Source organism: Megascapheus bottae, chromosome 7 (assembly GCF_031878675.1).
Source record: "Megascapheus bottae isolate mThoBot1 chromosome 7, mThoBot2.hap1, whole genome shotgun sequence".
NCBI lineage: Eukaryota > Metazoa > Chordata > Mammalia > Rodentia > Geomyidae > Megascapheus > Megascapheus bottae.
In genome coordinates this window covers 76971750-76988452 of record NC_143515.1, presented here as the reverse complement: position 1 = coordinate 76988452, position 16703 = coordinate 76971750, and the positions used below count along the sequence as shown (strand labels likewise).

Below are 16703 nucleotides of genomic sequence, written 5' to 3'. Positions count from 1 at the left end.
AATTGTTATCCTGTATTCAATTTGCAGTGTAGTCTTTATAGTTCCTTAAGGGTGACATCAACAGGCATAATTGTCGATTGCCAACTGGTAACCCAAAGTCCATCTTGTACATTTTTACATACTGGCTAATTTTACAAAGGCTTATAAATCTTCCTCCCTGCTTATGTTCTCGGGTGAATCCTAGAGTCATAGTGAGATCCAAGGCTTTCTGTTTCATGGCCAAGGTCACAGCTTGACATGGATCTTGAGCCTCAAACTTGTATTCTTCTCATTCCTCTCTTACTGCTTCATCCTTCCTTGTTTTGAGGATGACTGAGTCTCAAAGGGGTGTGATACATCAAAACCACGCAAGTAAGGAGCTAATATCTGCACGTACTAAATTCCTGGGGTGTTCGAGGCCTTTCTTCCATCTGTAGATGAGCAGGGAACCTTCTGAGCTGGAAGAGTTAAATCTCAGGATGGCTTGAGATGGAGGTAGTTCAAAGCCCTTGCCAATAACTCTTTATTATGTGCAGCATCTTCAAAGAAAAATTACAGCATGTTAGAAAGTGAGGGGGCAAATTACTGGTGATGTCATGAAAGTCATCGCTGCTAATGAGTATTTTACTCAAGGGATTGTCTGATGCCACCCTGACAGGAATGAAGGAATTGCTTCCTGGGTATCTATTTGGATTATTTACAAGGCAAACTGAATGTTGTAAAAGCATAATGTAAGAAAGTGGCAGATCAGAGTTTGAGTGCCATGAATGTGAGGATGTCAGGGAGGAAAATGTAGCTCTCTATTCTGTAATAGTATTTTGACAGGAGTTCAAAAGACTTTTCTGAGGGATAACAACAAGCCCATATTTAAAAGATTGCATTTCCCCTAAAATAAAGAGTAAGTAAATAAATAAAAATTTAAAATGTGCTTTTATAACCACAAAGAGAGTTTTCATTTCAATGTAACTTACCACATAGTGGATTCTAGAAAACAACCAGCACCAGTCCTTCCCATGATAGCTTCTGTGGTATCGGTAATCCGGAGCTCAGGCCTCCACATTTCCTCTCCCCGCCAACCCATCTCTTTGTTTCTTGCTGCTCATTAATATCGTCCCCAGAGAGTGAGATGTACAAAGAAAGACACTATTAGTCCTGTATTGGCATGGTAGAAAGAAGAGAGAAAAATTGTATCAATAGCTAGGATAGAAAAGAAGAAGTTAGTATATGAAAAAAAATGACTAAGAATGTAAACTAGGACACATGGGTTTACATTTCTCTGTACAATAGCCTTGGTTCCACTTGAGTAATTGGCTACTCTACTGACTACACCGTAGCCCCAGGAGGTGGTCTAAAACCACTGACTTGCCAAAGCAGTGGGATAAAATGCATTCCCTGTGGAACCACACAATATGGCTTCCAAAGATCTGGAAGAATGGCATGTGTAGTCTGGCATCTGAAATGAGGGTGGAGACAGAACCAGGAAAGAGACAACCTATCGTGGTTATGATGACAAGGAACCACAAAGATTAGAACTATCTCACAGTGGCCATACTGCACTTGCTCACTTGTCACCTGGCTGGTGACAGCCATCTTGACTTTCATGTTGAGGTTTTTCTTTGTCAATGTTAATAGCTTATTTTTATGAATGAACTCAGATGTCACAGGGGGATTTGCTAGTGAGCACACATGCATGAGAAATGGATCTGCCTTTCTCTGCCATGCCTTGTCCATATATTACCCAAGGTGCCCTTCCTCTGAAGGGCTCTTCTGGACTGGAAACAAGTGGGAGTTCTTGCAGCTTCCAACACTGAAATTTTTGCAAAAAGGAGATCTTGGCTTTGAGAATCGGACAGGGGCTGGGGAGAATGTGGTGCATGGAACAGTTATGGAACTTTGACCCATTTCCTGGGCCTGTGTATTTGTCACCACTTCATGGGCATGAAAACGCCAAAGAAGGCTGTGTGTAAATACCTCTGTAAATGTCCCTAATGAGAAGGGGAAAGGAAGCTACAATTTTCAAGCACCTTAAACTTTGATTTTCTTGATTTTTTTTGTCATGGCTGTACAGACTGCTATCATGGAGAATTTATTTTCTACAGTCACACAGCTGAAACCTTCTGGACCCTGAGAGGCAGCAACTAGAAGATGATTCCACTCAGTAGGAACTGCTCCCCTGCACTGGCTGGCCAGGATTGCTCTTCTGTCTTCCAGAGGGTTTTCTAATATCTCTTGGGAGTCTGTGCTCCTCCAAATGTGTAAATTTCTTGTGCTGGTAAATACTGCTTCCCTCCTGTGTAGAGCATTTTGGGTCAACTAGACTATATCTGCGGAGATAAGAAGGTGGACGAGGAATATGAAGCAATTTGTCATGCTAGAGGGCATGACTCACTTGCACGCGATCTGACTGTAGACTGTGAATTTCACTCAATACTCAACAGTGACATGGACAAACATTCCTTCTAATAAGTATCATCCAATTTTGCCTGATATGATTTTTGGTGACTGCAAAACTGGGTGATGGGACATTGTTAGACTTCTAGCAAGATGCATACATTGTGAGCCAATGTATGCAATTCCATAAAATAATAACCACAACAAAAATGATAAAGTCATTCTAGGCTTAATCTACTGCAGGATTTTTATATTGGGCAACAACTCTGCGTAGGTAATCAGACAAGCAGGGAGGAGGTTTTCCCAGCCGTGGACCTACAGCACCATGCTAATTGCACAGGAGCCAGCACTGAGCACAGCACAGGGAGGCATTGAGCAGGAATGTAACAGGAACTTGGGCTCTGGTTTCTGATAGTCTTAGGTATATTTTTTAAAAAAAAAAAGGTGCCCTCAGGAGATCAGAAAGTAGAGCACAGATCCAATGACCTTGCTAGCTAGCAAAAGTTCACTGGGCTTAGAGACCTATAAGTTTTTAAACTGGCATATTGTGAGCATCAGGCTGACAGGCCCAGTGCATTTCCTATTCACCTGCCCATGACAGGCTTCCACTGAGCTCTGAGAAACTCATATCTATAGCTATGGGTAGCTCAACTGCTGCTGTGGCTATCACACATTGCAATACATTTAGCGCTCTACTTTCTAGAGATCTCCAAGTAGTATACAAGGTAGAGATTTTAAAGATACAGTCAGTGCTGTCCAACGATTCCAACACAAATAAACGCCATTTGTTGAAGGGATGTGTACTTGCTCATAGGTTTAATTGTGTAGTACAAGAACTTGGATTTGCAAAAAGGAGTGAGGTGAAATCTTTCCTCGTGCCAGTCTTCCGAGGTATCTGGGCTCATTACTGACATCTCCAGGTTGTGGTAAAGATGAGTCAGCTGAGCCACATGAAACACCAGGACCTAGGAAGGCTACCGAGCAAGGGCATTATGTACAGGGCATCTCTCAGAAATATCACCCGTGAATATTCACTCCTCCTCTGTTCCAAGGAACTTTAGTCTTCAACATCCTCACTCATCCAGCCTATTGCTATAATCCCCACTTTGTCTTTCTCCCATTCTTGCTTTAACCAATCCATTCTTCTCTCTCCCCCAGAGGAATTGTTTTATCAACCACAAATATGTCAGTCATTCATCAGCTCAAACCCCTGGAGAATCCTTCTTCCAGCCCCTGACTGTAGAATAGAATGCTGTCAGTAGTCCTTGGGAGAGAATTCAAGGCACTATGACATCATCCTGCATTTCTAGCCTCACCTAATAAATATTCATGCTGAGTACCTACTGCTCTCTATACAGGAAAACATTTAAAGGCCTCTAAGGTCTGCTTGGAATTCTCCCATCCTCCCTAATTTCCCCACCTTTTAATATTCCACTCATAATTTATTCAGTAGTCATTGAATGATGCTGTGAGTTAGCCCTTGCAATTCAGAGGTCCTTTTCTTTGTAAAGCTTGCCTTGGAAGCTCCCATTTTTGAGTTCACGCTATAATTGGGACATTATTTAATCACAGCATGCATTGATCATATTAATATCAAATATTTTCATCTCTCCACTCTTGTATTTGAAGCATGCATCTGAGAACTGTTGCCACCCAGTACTGAATTCAGTACATTCTACAGACTCTCCATCAGATCACTGACTAGATCATTTTGAAATCATTCTTGTATGTCTGAAGAAATTAATAGTTTAATCATCAAATGTTCTACACATACACACATTCAATCTGCTTTATCCCTCAATATCCTTTTTGCTTCCTCCCTTCTTCTGATCCTTCCAAACGGTTCCCCTTTTACAATCACACTCCATCTCCTCCTCCAACTCCCCCTCTTCCTTTCTCCTCCTCCTCCTCCCCCTCATCATCATCATCATCATCATCATAGTTTTAGGTCTAGGTTGCCCAAATAAGTGAGATTATATATGAGTTGGCCTCTTGAGCTTGGCTTACTTTGCTCAGCACTATAATTTACAGTTCTAAACCTTCTCTCTTAGTGTATGCTAATTTTATAAATGAAAAGAAACAAACTAACAAAGCTCTAGGCTACAGAAGATAATACAAAGAATTCACAGCCCAATCGCAGTCAAAGTATTTGGGGAGCCAATCAAGATAAGAACTGAGAACACTGGCCTCATTCAAAATAATTATTATTCCTACATTACCTCTTACTTCCAAACCCCAGTGAGAGTTGAGAGTCCATTACATGAAGGGGAGGACAGGACACAGAATGTCCCACGAGAAGTGGTAGAGGCACATTATGATCACTTTCCCATGAATTCTTCACACAACCACTGGACATTTACTTAAAGAGTTTTTACCAAGATGAAGAGATGTGTTTCACTCATGGGCATATCAACAATGTGTAAAGCCATTTGCCTATCACAGTCTCATTCAGTTCATTGGTCTGATTGCTACACAGACCACATGAAAGTTGGAGGACGTTTTGCTACCATGAGCTATGCAAACGTCAGTCTGAATGCATTTGCCCCTCCACTTCTGAAGGCATATCTAGGTAACTCTGATAGAACAGGTGACCAGTTTTAGTACGTGCTTGATAGTCTTGGCTTGCAACCATTCCCATCTGCATTTTTAAAGGATCAAAAATAGTTCAAAGCTTTATTGAGTGGACAAAATGAGAAGTTTGCAAATGTTTCCCAGGATGACAATAAACCCTTTGATCCTCAATCTGTCTTGCCGGTAAAACTGTTCAGAGAAGTCCTACACCACATGACATCCCATAGAAGGCTGAATTGATGTAGTGAAACTTCATCAAGCTAATCACAGGAGCAAAGCAAAGCAACATCCTTGTTGTTGGAAGCCTTAGCCACATGATGGTGGGGAGCTGCATACTACAAGATTGATAAGGGTCCATATCAGAAAAATATTGAGGGGTCTGTGTTCACACAAGCTACTTAGAGTGGTTTCCTGAGGCTGCCATAAAAATACCAGTAATTATCATTTCAGAAGCCAGAAACCCAAACTGTATAAATTCTACGCCTTCTTCCTTTCTGTTCTCTTTGGCACAGAGATGGGTGGAGGACAGAGGAGTATTCCCCAGGAAGCAACTCTAGATGCCTTGAATTCAAGACTCTTGATGACGCTGTGCTCCAAACAGAAAGGAGAGGAATCTAGACGAAACAGGACAGAGGCAGTCCAGGAAAACTCCTGAGAGCTTTGAGAGACAATTGAGCTGACCCTCTTCACAGGTTCCACATCCACAAAAGGCAACTCACTAAGGGTGGAAGATTAGGGGAAAGTGTATCTGTAGTGAATACATACAGATTCTTCATCATTATTTCCTAAATAATACAGCAACCATTTATGTAGCATTGTGTTAAGTGCTATGTTTAATGCATACCTGATCTAAAATATGCTGGAGAATGTAAACAGGTATATATGCAAATACTACTCCATTTTGAATAGGAGATTTCAGTATCTAAAGGGTGTGTGTGTGTGTGTGTGTGTGTGTGTGTGTGAATACTAAGACTTCAACTCAGGGCCTGGCATTCTCACTTGGCTCTCTTGCCTGACACTTTACATGTCCTGTCATATTTCCTCTCTGGAATGTGGCTGGCTAATTGGAGATGGAGTTTCATCATGGACATTGACCTTGGATCTTCTAGTTCTCAGACTCCTGGGCAGCACATCTGTAGAATTTGCTCTGGTGAGGGTGACTGTGTCAGTACCAGGAGAGAGCCATGTTTCTGGCCGGTGTTCTAGAATGTCCGTGTCCTTTATTACACACGGTTAAAAAGGAGTCGTTCTGAGATGTTCATAAATCCAAATAGTAGGGAGCTTTCATAGAAAAGGAAGGCTCCAAAAGTATGGGATTCATTAAAATGAAAATTTAGCAGAAGTGAACCAAGAATCTCTGCATCACGATGAGCAGAGATTCTACCTGAGATTGTCAGGTAGAATCATGCCCCAGGCCCAGCAAGCTGCTAGTCTCATAGAAGACACTAGGGAGAAGTCTTGAGGCAAAGCTTCCTGTGACTGTGTTATACTGACAAAAAAAAATTTAGGGTTGAAAAAATAATACTGGAAAACAAATGCAATGAACAAGAACAAAAAAAATCTTTAAGGAAAACAAAGGTCAAGAAGAAACAGGCTGAGGTCTAGCATATCTCTCAATTGTGACTAATAGTTGCATAGTCATAATAAAGCAATCTCTAAAAAAAAGTCAAGTGCAATTAAAATAAAGGTTAGTTGGAAGACTGCTAGGACAGGACCTGAGTCCAAATGAGAAGGAAAAGGATTTTTAGAAGAGAGGTAAATCCTCCTCAAATGCTTATTTTGTTAAACTCTGCCTTGGTGGTGGTTCTGAGCCATCAGCCTAAATTCTAGAGTATTACCACAGAGGCCTCAGCTATATTGGCTTTAGCTGTATTAGTGAATATCAGCTTCCTTTTATGTTTGTGTCATGACCAATTGTATTAGCAAATCCCCTTTACTTCTTTGACCAAGAAATGTTATGCTTCCCTTGAGAAGAGATGCATTTGGTGATTTTTCCCTTCTTTCTGAGGCACAGCACAAGGCTCATATTCACTGGCTTTTGCTTTTCCTCCACACGCTCATTAGTGCACAGATCGCTTTGCATTGCATTTTTATCATGTGTACCGAATGCTCTAACATCAAGCTCGCCTACTAACTACACTCTCGATTTGTTACATTTTCCTGACCTTCATTTTTCCTTTCTCTATAAGTTTGTCATTTAAAAATTATTACAGTGGCCACATTTCTTACATCCCCTTCCAAGTGTTTTGTTTTGGAATGACGCAAGGTTAAAAACAAGCATAAATAGATGGAACTTTAGCCCATCAATAAACTTTTGGATGTTGTGCCCTTTGTAATTGCTGTCAGTGTGTCTTCCCACTGGAGTGTAAATTTACAAACATCATGCAAATGCATCATTTGTAATAAAACTGACTAATGAGCATTAAAAGCCAATTATTTCTATACATCTGCTGGTGATGGCTGGCAATAATCACGCATCATTCAAATTTGTGTCTATGTGTTTGCCTTAGTGAGATTTTAATCACTCATTAATTTATGGGTTGCAATACACATCATGAAGGCTTGCATTCCCCAAACTGCCTGAGACATATAAATCAGACAGCTAGGGAACGAGGAAGTGTGACAACACAAGATTCCTTTCTGTGTCTTCTTGTCAATGTCTACTGGAGAGTCATAGCTGGTATAAGACCAAACTTCCATTCAGGACAATGATAGCAAATGATCTATTCTATTGACAGACCACTTCATCAGATTCAAACAAAGACATATTGCACTCTTTTATGTCATGCTTTCGTTTGTAGCTAATTATTTGTGGGTAGCCTACCCTCTCTGCAGTGTGGGCATGGAAGGAATGTATTTTTTTTTTGCCAGTCCTGGGCTTGAGCTCAGGGCCTGAGCACTGTCCTTGGACTTTCTCAAGGCTAGAGCTCTACCACTTGAGCCTTAGCACCACTTCTGGCTTTTTTCTATGTATGTGGTACTAAGGAATTGAACCCGGGTCTTTGTGCATGCTAGGCAAGCACTCTACCACTAGGCCAAACTCCTGGCCCCAAAGAACATATTTTTATACTGAAGTGGAAATGGGTTGAGATCTTGTTGCTAATCTTTACTTACTGCAAAATCTCAGACATCTAATTTAGTTATGCACACAGGACACGTGGACTTTTCTACCAGGAGAAACCAGACTCCTTTTCTTCTCACTGTTTACCCAGTTATGTCTTCAACTTTGCTGGGTATGATACACTCAGAGGAAAGCTTTTGAATAAAAGAAATCAGTATGTGACAGTGTCGATAAACACTGATATTGGATTTCCATAGAAGCCACCTAATGATGTTATTCAAAGAGAGAAGCAGAGCAGAGTGCTCTGAGCAGTGGATTTTTCACCTGTCTCACCCCATGAAGAGCAAGAAAAATACTATTTGTTTCAAATATGTAGAAGGTAAGATGTAAGGACCGGAAAAAAAAAGAATGGTCAAATAAATTTATGGAAGGTGTTCTGGTAGTTAGCTGTTCATGAATGCGCCCTTTCCCTACAAAATAGTCAAGAAAGAAGAGGAATGGATGCTAAGGAAAGCATGACTTTGTAATCCTGTGTGACCAGCAGTTTTCCTGTATGCTCTGTATGCCTAGATGCATAATATACAGATCTCTTCCTTCTCCTGTCCCCAGAGGCAAAGCTGAGAAATGTGTAACCACCAAGAGAACACGTGGGAGGCATGAGCTGCAGTGTGATGAACAGTCGTGGATTTAGTGGCTCAAAGTAACAGAGATTCTAATCTCACAGGGACCTTCAGCAGAAGCCCAGCTACAAAGTGACTGAAGCTGTGCTTCAGCATGGATGGTGCCCGTCAGGTAGGGAAACTCAGACCAACCAAACCCAGTCTCTCCTTAAGGCTAACTAATCACAGCCTTAACAACAGCTTCCTGATGCTGCACTTTTGTCAAAAAAAGTTGCTGAGTGACACCCTTCAAATGCACCGGTTCCTCTCTCCCTCAAGGGTAAGCGATTACTTAAAGCCTGCTAGGACGGTGTCTCATTTGAGAATCCGGCCTACCACCTGCATTCTTCCCTGCTCATCTGGTTGCTCAAGATCTCATTCTAAGGGAGCTGGGATCCCATAAGAAAATGGAGGAGACTGGGTAATGCAATTCTAAGGTGCGATCTTGATTGAAGTTCCTTGATGCTAAGTCATACCCAGAATATCAACTTTGTATAATGGGAGATAACTGTTTCTTGGGATTTGACTGTGTTACAGCAAGAACCGTTCAAGTCTTTCAGTATTTGTATAACAAGCACCTTGAAAGATAGAGATAATACTGCAACAGTCCTAAGAAGAGCAAAAATGGCTTTACTCTTAGGCAAAACAGACACCATCTCCCTTCAGGTGAAATGTTCACATGTTTTCTTACAGTCTGCTGTAAGATTGAATCTCTCAAGGCACCACAGTCCTTATCTCCAAGGAAAGCACGTTGTGTGTGCAACATGCACCAAGGCTTCCTTCTCTCTTGGTTCTGTGCAATGTAGGAGTTGTCACAACCAATACAGCTGTGTGCTTACAGTGCCTGCAAAGTGGTGAGTGGCAGAAGACCCAGGAGTCTCATTGCTTCTCTGCCTGCATCTCTGAAACAGTGACAGCTGAGTCAATTTGCAAGAGGATGAAATGTGAGACCCTTCCCAGTCCTTGGCATACTCACACAGTGCTTTGTAGAATAAGTTCTTTTGCTCCACTTCCTCATTTCCAGGACCTCAGGTGGACTCCCTCTTTGGAATGTCTCTTCCTAGACACTTCTTTCCCCTACAAAAGTCAAGTATATTTGTGGGTAGCCTACCCTCTCTGCAGTGTGGGCATGGAAGGAATGTATTTTTTTTTGCCAGTCCTGGGCTTGAGCTCAGGGCCTGAGCACTGTCCTTGGACTTTCTCAAGGCTAGAGCTCTACCACTTGAGCCTCAGCACCACTTCCGGCTTTTTTCTATGTATGTGGTACCAAGGAATTGAACCCAGGTCTTCATGAATTCTAGGCAAGCACTCTACCACTAGGCCAAATTCCTAGCCCAAGCACATCCTTTTGAAAGCCGAGAGTGGATTGTACCTAATGTGGCATAAAATTTGTTATAAGGAACTCTTTCCAATAGTTTATGTTTCATAATAGGAAAAGTATTTAAATAAAGAGAAATTGGCTGGTGGAAGTGTCAGTGAACATTGAGAATGTGGAAGTGTGACAACACAGGCTTCCTTTCTGGACTGTGTTAGTGAACATTGACACTGGATCCTCACAAAGTCACCTATGGGAATTCTGGACAAGGCAGATAAAGAAATTTAGATGCAGTTAATTCTCTAAGAAGGAGTTGGTTATGACTGTCATATCCATTCCTTGCATGTCATCATAAACAAGACTTTTAAACTCATATTAAGATGGCAATAATGTAAGAGAGTTACATTGGAAAGACCATGAAGACTACATGGAAGCTTGCAGTTTGGAAACAAATATTTTTTATTGTAATGTATAGAGGGGTTACAGTTATATTCACCAGGTAATAGGTACATTACTTCTCACACATTGATACCCCTTCTCATGTTTTTGTCCCCATTTCCTTCCCCCACCCCCTCCCAATCATCTGGTTTCCCCCCCTTCCTTTGCTATTTCAGATAAGCAAATAAACATATATACACTATGCCAGGTAACAAAGTCAGATACAGTAACAATGTGAGATTAACCTAAGGGGAACAAAAGAGAAGAGAAATTAACACAGTACATTAAGAACAACAATCACAAAAGATAAATCTCTTGCTTCCATATCCTGGAGATCCTTTCATTTAGCCTTGGAGACAGTTTTTGAGAATATCTTAGAAGGATTGGAGGTGAACCTCTCAAATCGAAAATGAAAGTGGGGTCAGGGGAGGCTGGAAGAACAGCTGTGTAAATGAAGAGCACAAGTCCATAAGGAAATGTGAGGAATTTCAACAACATGCACCACAAAATGAGAGGAGACAATTACATATTTTATAATATGATGTCATCTTAAAGCTAATTTGGAACCTAAATATACTGTGATTTTGCACCTTAGCTACTTGCATAGATTGTGCGTGTGTGTGTGTGTGTGTGTGTGTGTGTGTGTGTGCGCGTGTGTGTGCACAGAACCTTACTTTGGACATTCTAATCAGGCATGTGAGGCCCTTACTCTATCCACAGTTCTTTTTTATTCAATTATAGACAGTAACTATTTCTTAAATATTTCCTGCATTATCAACTCGAGGCACAGTTGCATCTTTTGAATGGGCTACAATTAAGAATTATCATCTACACAACATCTTGCCTGGCATGTGATATGCGTTGGAGAAATTGATGTTGCGAATTGAATTCTTTCTTTGAGGCATTACTTTCTTTCTCCATAAAATAAAGCTACTTGACCATCGTTTCTGCTTTGTTCTTCTGGGCTGGGGCATTCCAAGAGTCACTCACACCGTAGCTTCCAGAATGGACTGATATTTTAACTGCCTGCACATTCCTATCAGGAAACTTGCTTAGTCTCCCTCCCCTCAGAGGCCAATCAAGACAGTCTTTCAGGGCTCAATGGCCTCTTTGTGAGCAGGCCCCCTCCCTCTCACCACAGGGTGGAGGGTTTCTGTGGGAAGAAGGGAAGCTCATGCTTTATGGCATGTTTTGCTAATGTGAGAATCAAAGGCCTTCCAGGTGTTAATAGGGGCAATGGTGCAGAAAGCTGAGTGACATAACTTAGTTCTGGTTTGTGTTGGTTTGATTGCCTCCTTCCCCCCCCTCCCTCTCCCCCCCCCAGAAGCTATTAGTTTCCTTTTGCCTTTTGGTTAGAATAAACCCAGTGAGCTGAGACAAAATTTCCTATGGATTAGGATGTAAACCTGATCTTCCTGTACCCTGGATTCCAGGCCTAGAAATCAGCTGTTCCAGAAAGGGGAGGGAAAGAGGAAGCTGCAGCTCTCTCCACGCCTAAGCCATGTGGGGAAGAGAGCACGCTTCACATAGTCTCCTAATTAAGAACAAGAGGCTATCTCTACCCATCCACATTCATTAATGCAGCTCCCTTGAGCGGCTCCCTGAAGCTGAAGAGCCTATTTGGCTCTGCGCTTTCATTTCAGGCCTATGTTTTTCTTTGAGTGAAGTACATTTCTTTAAGCAGTATATGGTTGACTTTTATTTTTTTTAAATCTAATCTGATAAATTCTGCCTTTTGTTTGGAAAATTGAGGCCATTAGTATTCAGATTATTGAACAGTATGTAGCAATTTTCCCATTGCATTTATTTTGTAGTATTTGATTCTTCCTTATTCACCATGTGCTTATCTGATGACCTACATATTTTCATGGTGATACTCATCTTCTTTTGGTGTGTGTAAAATTCCTCATAGTATTCTCTGCAGCTTTGGTTTTGTGGCCATTGATTTAGTTTTTGCTCATCATGGGAGGTTTTTATTTCCTCGCCAACTGTGAAAGGAACGTCACTAAGTACAGTAATATGGGTTGGAAATTATTTTCCTTTGGGGTTCACAACACATACTTCCATAACTTTGTGGCTTCTAAAATTTTGATTGTGTAATATGCTTGTTATTCTAGTGACTTGATGCTTCTCTCTTACAGCAGTCAATATTCTTTTATTCTAAATATCGAATTTTTAATTATGATGTGAGGTATATAACTTCTTTTCAGGTCACTTTGTTTGGAGTTGTGATAGCATCCTGCAACTGGATAACCCTCACTTTCCTAAAGATTTTGGAAGTTTTCTGCTATTACTTACATTTTCTACATCATTAGCTTACATCTTCTCTCCCTCATTAATGCCCAGCTTTCATACTTTTGGTGATTCGATGTCACCCTGGAAGGCTTGAGGGTTCTGTTCCCTCTCCTACAGTTTATTATTGTTTTTAATCTGTATTTCCTAACATATCTACCTTCTCTTCCTCATGTTCTGTCTTCAATCTTTCCTGTTCTACTGGGGAGATCTCAAATAAGTTGTAATATGCTGTGTTGAGCTCTCATTTTCCAGAGTTTCAAATAGATACTTTTCCAGAATTTCTTAATTTAATTCTTCATGTCCTTCATTGGCTTCTATATTTCATTTAGATCTTTTTTTTGTACTAGAACTATTTCAGGCATTTACTTTTGTACTCTTTCATTTCATTGGTCATTCTTATAATCATTGTTTGATTATTTAAGATTTCATGCACTTCACTATTATTAGCATGTGTCACTATAGAGCATTCAAGGGATCATTTTCCCTTTCTTAAAAGACATGTCTTGTGAGTTTTTGCATCGGAATTTGTTCATCTGAGAACTTGATTGCCTAAGATCTCTCAGTGGCACCATCAGTCTCCATGCAGGACAGGGGTGTAGCCGGGTAGAGGTGAACGACCTCTGAACTAAAGGTATATCTGAGATATTAAGTGTTTGCTCACATCTTTTGGGTACTAGGCCTTTATTCCAGTATTGCCAGGATTCAGTGCTGGCATCTTCTTCTTTGCTCACTGGGAGCCACTGCTCAAGACAGAGGCCTTTATAGTCTCCACACCATCCAGATTCCCAACTGCTCCTCAAGACCACCTGCTTGTGTCTTGTGTCAGCAAGTGTATGTGGGTAGGAGGGACCAATGAGTGCATCAGTGAAAGAGGGGCCCGCGGAGCACTGAGTTCTGCCCTGGCCTGGAGAGAACCTCTTTGCTTCAGTGTTCAAAGGCACCACTTAGCATTTCACCTGTTTCTGGGAGAAGAGGAAGACGACAGAACTTGACACGATTCAGACCATCTGCATTTGGAGTCTTCGGTCTCACCAGTCTCTACCTAATCTGCATCCCACTGTTGACGTACGCCCCGTAGGTGGGCTTCAGAGTTCAGCAGTTCATCTGTAGAGAAGAAATCGTGCAATTTGGAAAGTATGAGCTTGGATCCTGTAGACCTGCCTGGCATCAAACACATGTTTGAGTAGAAGCAGGGACATTTTGTTGCACTCAAACCTTTCTGAGTAGAACTTTTCCTTATTTGGAAAATAATGCTGTGAAAAATCACCTGGCTTGACAGGGGCTGTTCTCAGTATGGGGTTCCCAGCACACCTAGCCCTGGAGGATGAATGCCATACCACTCACAGACTTAGGGTTGGGTTCTACCCTTGACCTCCGGGAAAGTGGCTGGTTTTCAGCAGGGACATGGGACCTCTAACAACTGTATCTTTTGACTCCAGAACTCCCTAGAACTTGAGCTTCTCTGTGGATCCGTGTAAGGCTATTTCCTTCTCTACAACCACCTTCCAGAGCCGACTATGCTCAGACACTATGGTCAAGTGTCCTAAGACCATGCTCATTCCTTGATTTCAAACCCTCCACATGGCTCTGCCTCAAACAACAGGTCCCACCTCCAGGTCATAGTTTTCAGAGATGATGGAAGTGACAGAGTATCTTTTTTTTTTCCCAGAGCTAGCCTTACACACCAGAGTAGTTACTCTCTTAACTAAATCCCTGTATTGGGTTTAAAGTATGTAGTAGATATGGGTTTATGCTTCTGCTACAGTTGTTAGACTGTCACTAGAGCCATCTGGTTTACCTGGTGATTGTGTCTTTGGATTTTCCTTCCCTTCCAGACATCTTAGGAGAGTGTAGCTCCTCTGCTTGCCTCTGTAGTCACTCTTTCTCCATATTTTCTGATGGTCTGTCATCTATTTTGTGATTCTCAATGTCCTTCCTGTCAGTCTTGTGAGAACATACTTTCTCCTTTGTTATCTAATTATTATTCAAGGGGTCATAGTGGGGGTTATTCTAACTCATCAACTTACCCTGCCTCACTGGCTTGCACTTTGTTCTTAAAACTCAACATCTCTCCATGCAGTTAACATAGATGAGCCTGCTGAGTTTCAGGTGTGATGGAGGCCTTGGGAGAAGGAAGGGAGACAAGCCAGCAAGGCAGGTAGGAGTAATTATAATGATCTTAATCCACATATCAGTGGGAGTTCTAGAAGATGTTGCTGAGAAAGAAAACATGGAATTGAACTAGATAATGCATAAGAATTGCTAAGGTGAAACAAAGGATGAGATATGGAAGAACCCAACATACACAGGGCAAGGCAAAGCACAGTAAATTCCAAGAGCCAATAAAGGCTCAAGGATACACAGTTATAGAGCACAAATTCTCCAACAACATTTGAGCTTTACATAAAATATCATTTTGAATATCTGGGGCAAGTCTGAATGCAAGAACTTTAATCTTCAATCTTTCCAGTTGGCTCAACTGGAAAGTTTTCTCCCTTGTGGAGAGAAAATTTGACTCCATCCCGGAGAAGTCAGAAAATGCTATTTTATTGTATTGAAAGATAAAAATACTTACCTTGCATCTTTCTGGTTTCTCTGGATTGTTCCCAGACTCCTTCAAATCTCAATGTTGAGGATTTTTCATATCCTTCTGATATAGATTTTATGGTAGTTTTGCTCTTCAAATTTTTAGAATAAGGTCTTGATATAAATTTCAAGATACCCTAGAATTCTCAGTTTTCCTATTTTAGACTCCCAAGTCTTGGAATTAAAGATAATTGCTACCATGTTTATCTGCAGATTGGATCTTAAACATCCTCCCTAGGTTCTTTTTCTGGAGACATGGTGAATAGTCCACGGCATTATGGACTATGAAACCTTGAAGAAGTTGTGGGACCTGTAGCTGGCCACAAGTGGCTCACACTTATAATCTTAGATACTCAGGAGGCTGAGATCAGGGCCCAAAGCCAGCCCAAGCAGGAAAGACCATAAAATCACTATCTCTACCTAACCACCCAAAAGCAGAAAGAGGATCTGTGGCTCAAGTGGTAGAATTCTAGCCTGGATCAAAAATGGTTAGAGATAGCAATCAAGCCCTGAGTTGAAGTCCTAGGACTGGCACTAAAAGAAGAGTAGATTTAGGGGGAAGGAGCTCTGGCATTGGGGGTTGTGTTCTTAAATGACTCTCAGGACTCCTTCCTCTTTCTCATACTCCTTTTTCTTGTTGGCTGCTCTGAGGAAATCAGATTTCCTCCACTATCTATTTCTGCTATGGTATATTTCCTTGTCATAGGCCTGCAAGCCGCAAGGACACATCACCATGGACCGTGGTCTCTGAAATGATGATCTAAAACCATTTGCTATGTCTTACTAAGGTGACTTTCGGCAAACAGTTTATAACAGTGATGGAAATGCAGAGGGTTATTACCATCCAGCTTTGGGGCCCAAGCCTTCTTTGAAAGGACATCATCTCCTCATTCTAGAAGATTCTGTCTCAGGCTCTCACAGCAGTGGGGGTGTTGGTGTTGGGTCTGCAGGGTTCAAGGATTATTTCATGTACTTGGTGAGTGCTTTGTGGGACCCCTTGGCTGCGTGGAGCCTCTGTTTTCTCATTGTTATAACAGAGAAGATGGATGTGGTGAGGACTAGTGTAAACTGAGCAAAGATGGGAGCAGTGCCTGGCACGGGGGAGGTGTCCAATAAAAGGAGGTTTTATAACTAACTCCCCGTATTTGCTGTCTGCTGAGGACAGCCTCTGGGGAAAGAACAGCAAGGCCTACTCCATGCACGGGCATTTCCTGCCCAGACTGGCTCTAACAAAGGCTGGATTGACAGATTTCTTTTTCATGGCATTTGCTGTGATGACTGGGTTTGTGTAGCAGGGCAATGGATGATTTTAGTCTGTGTGTGCATTCATAGGTGGTGTTTCTTGATAGGAAAGGCCATAATAAATGATGAATTAAGACCCTCTCCCCATAGATGATGGTTTTTTGAA

The 16703-nt window shown here is 41.5% G+C and overlaps 1 long non-coding RNA gene across 2 annotated transcripts; it reads right to left on the bottom strand.

Annotated features, from left to right (window-relative positions):
- LOC150061084 (uncharacterized) lies at nucleotides 1-6096 on the bottom strand. Of its 2 annotated transcripts, XR_016536190.1 has the most exons (4): nucleotides 3392-3602; nucleotides 2004-2303; nucleotides 951-1131; nucleotides 1-518 (listed from the first exon to the last, which is right to left on the bottom strand). It is a non-coding gene; the product is annotated as an uncharacterized LOC150061084 (long non-coding RNA). The 2 variants fall into 2 exon arrangements; XR_016536191.1 differs by lacking the exons at nucleotides 2004-2303; nucleotides 3392-3602 and adding an exon at nucleotides 5786-6096.
- Nucleotides 6097-16703: the final 10607 nt, after the last annotated feature.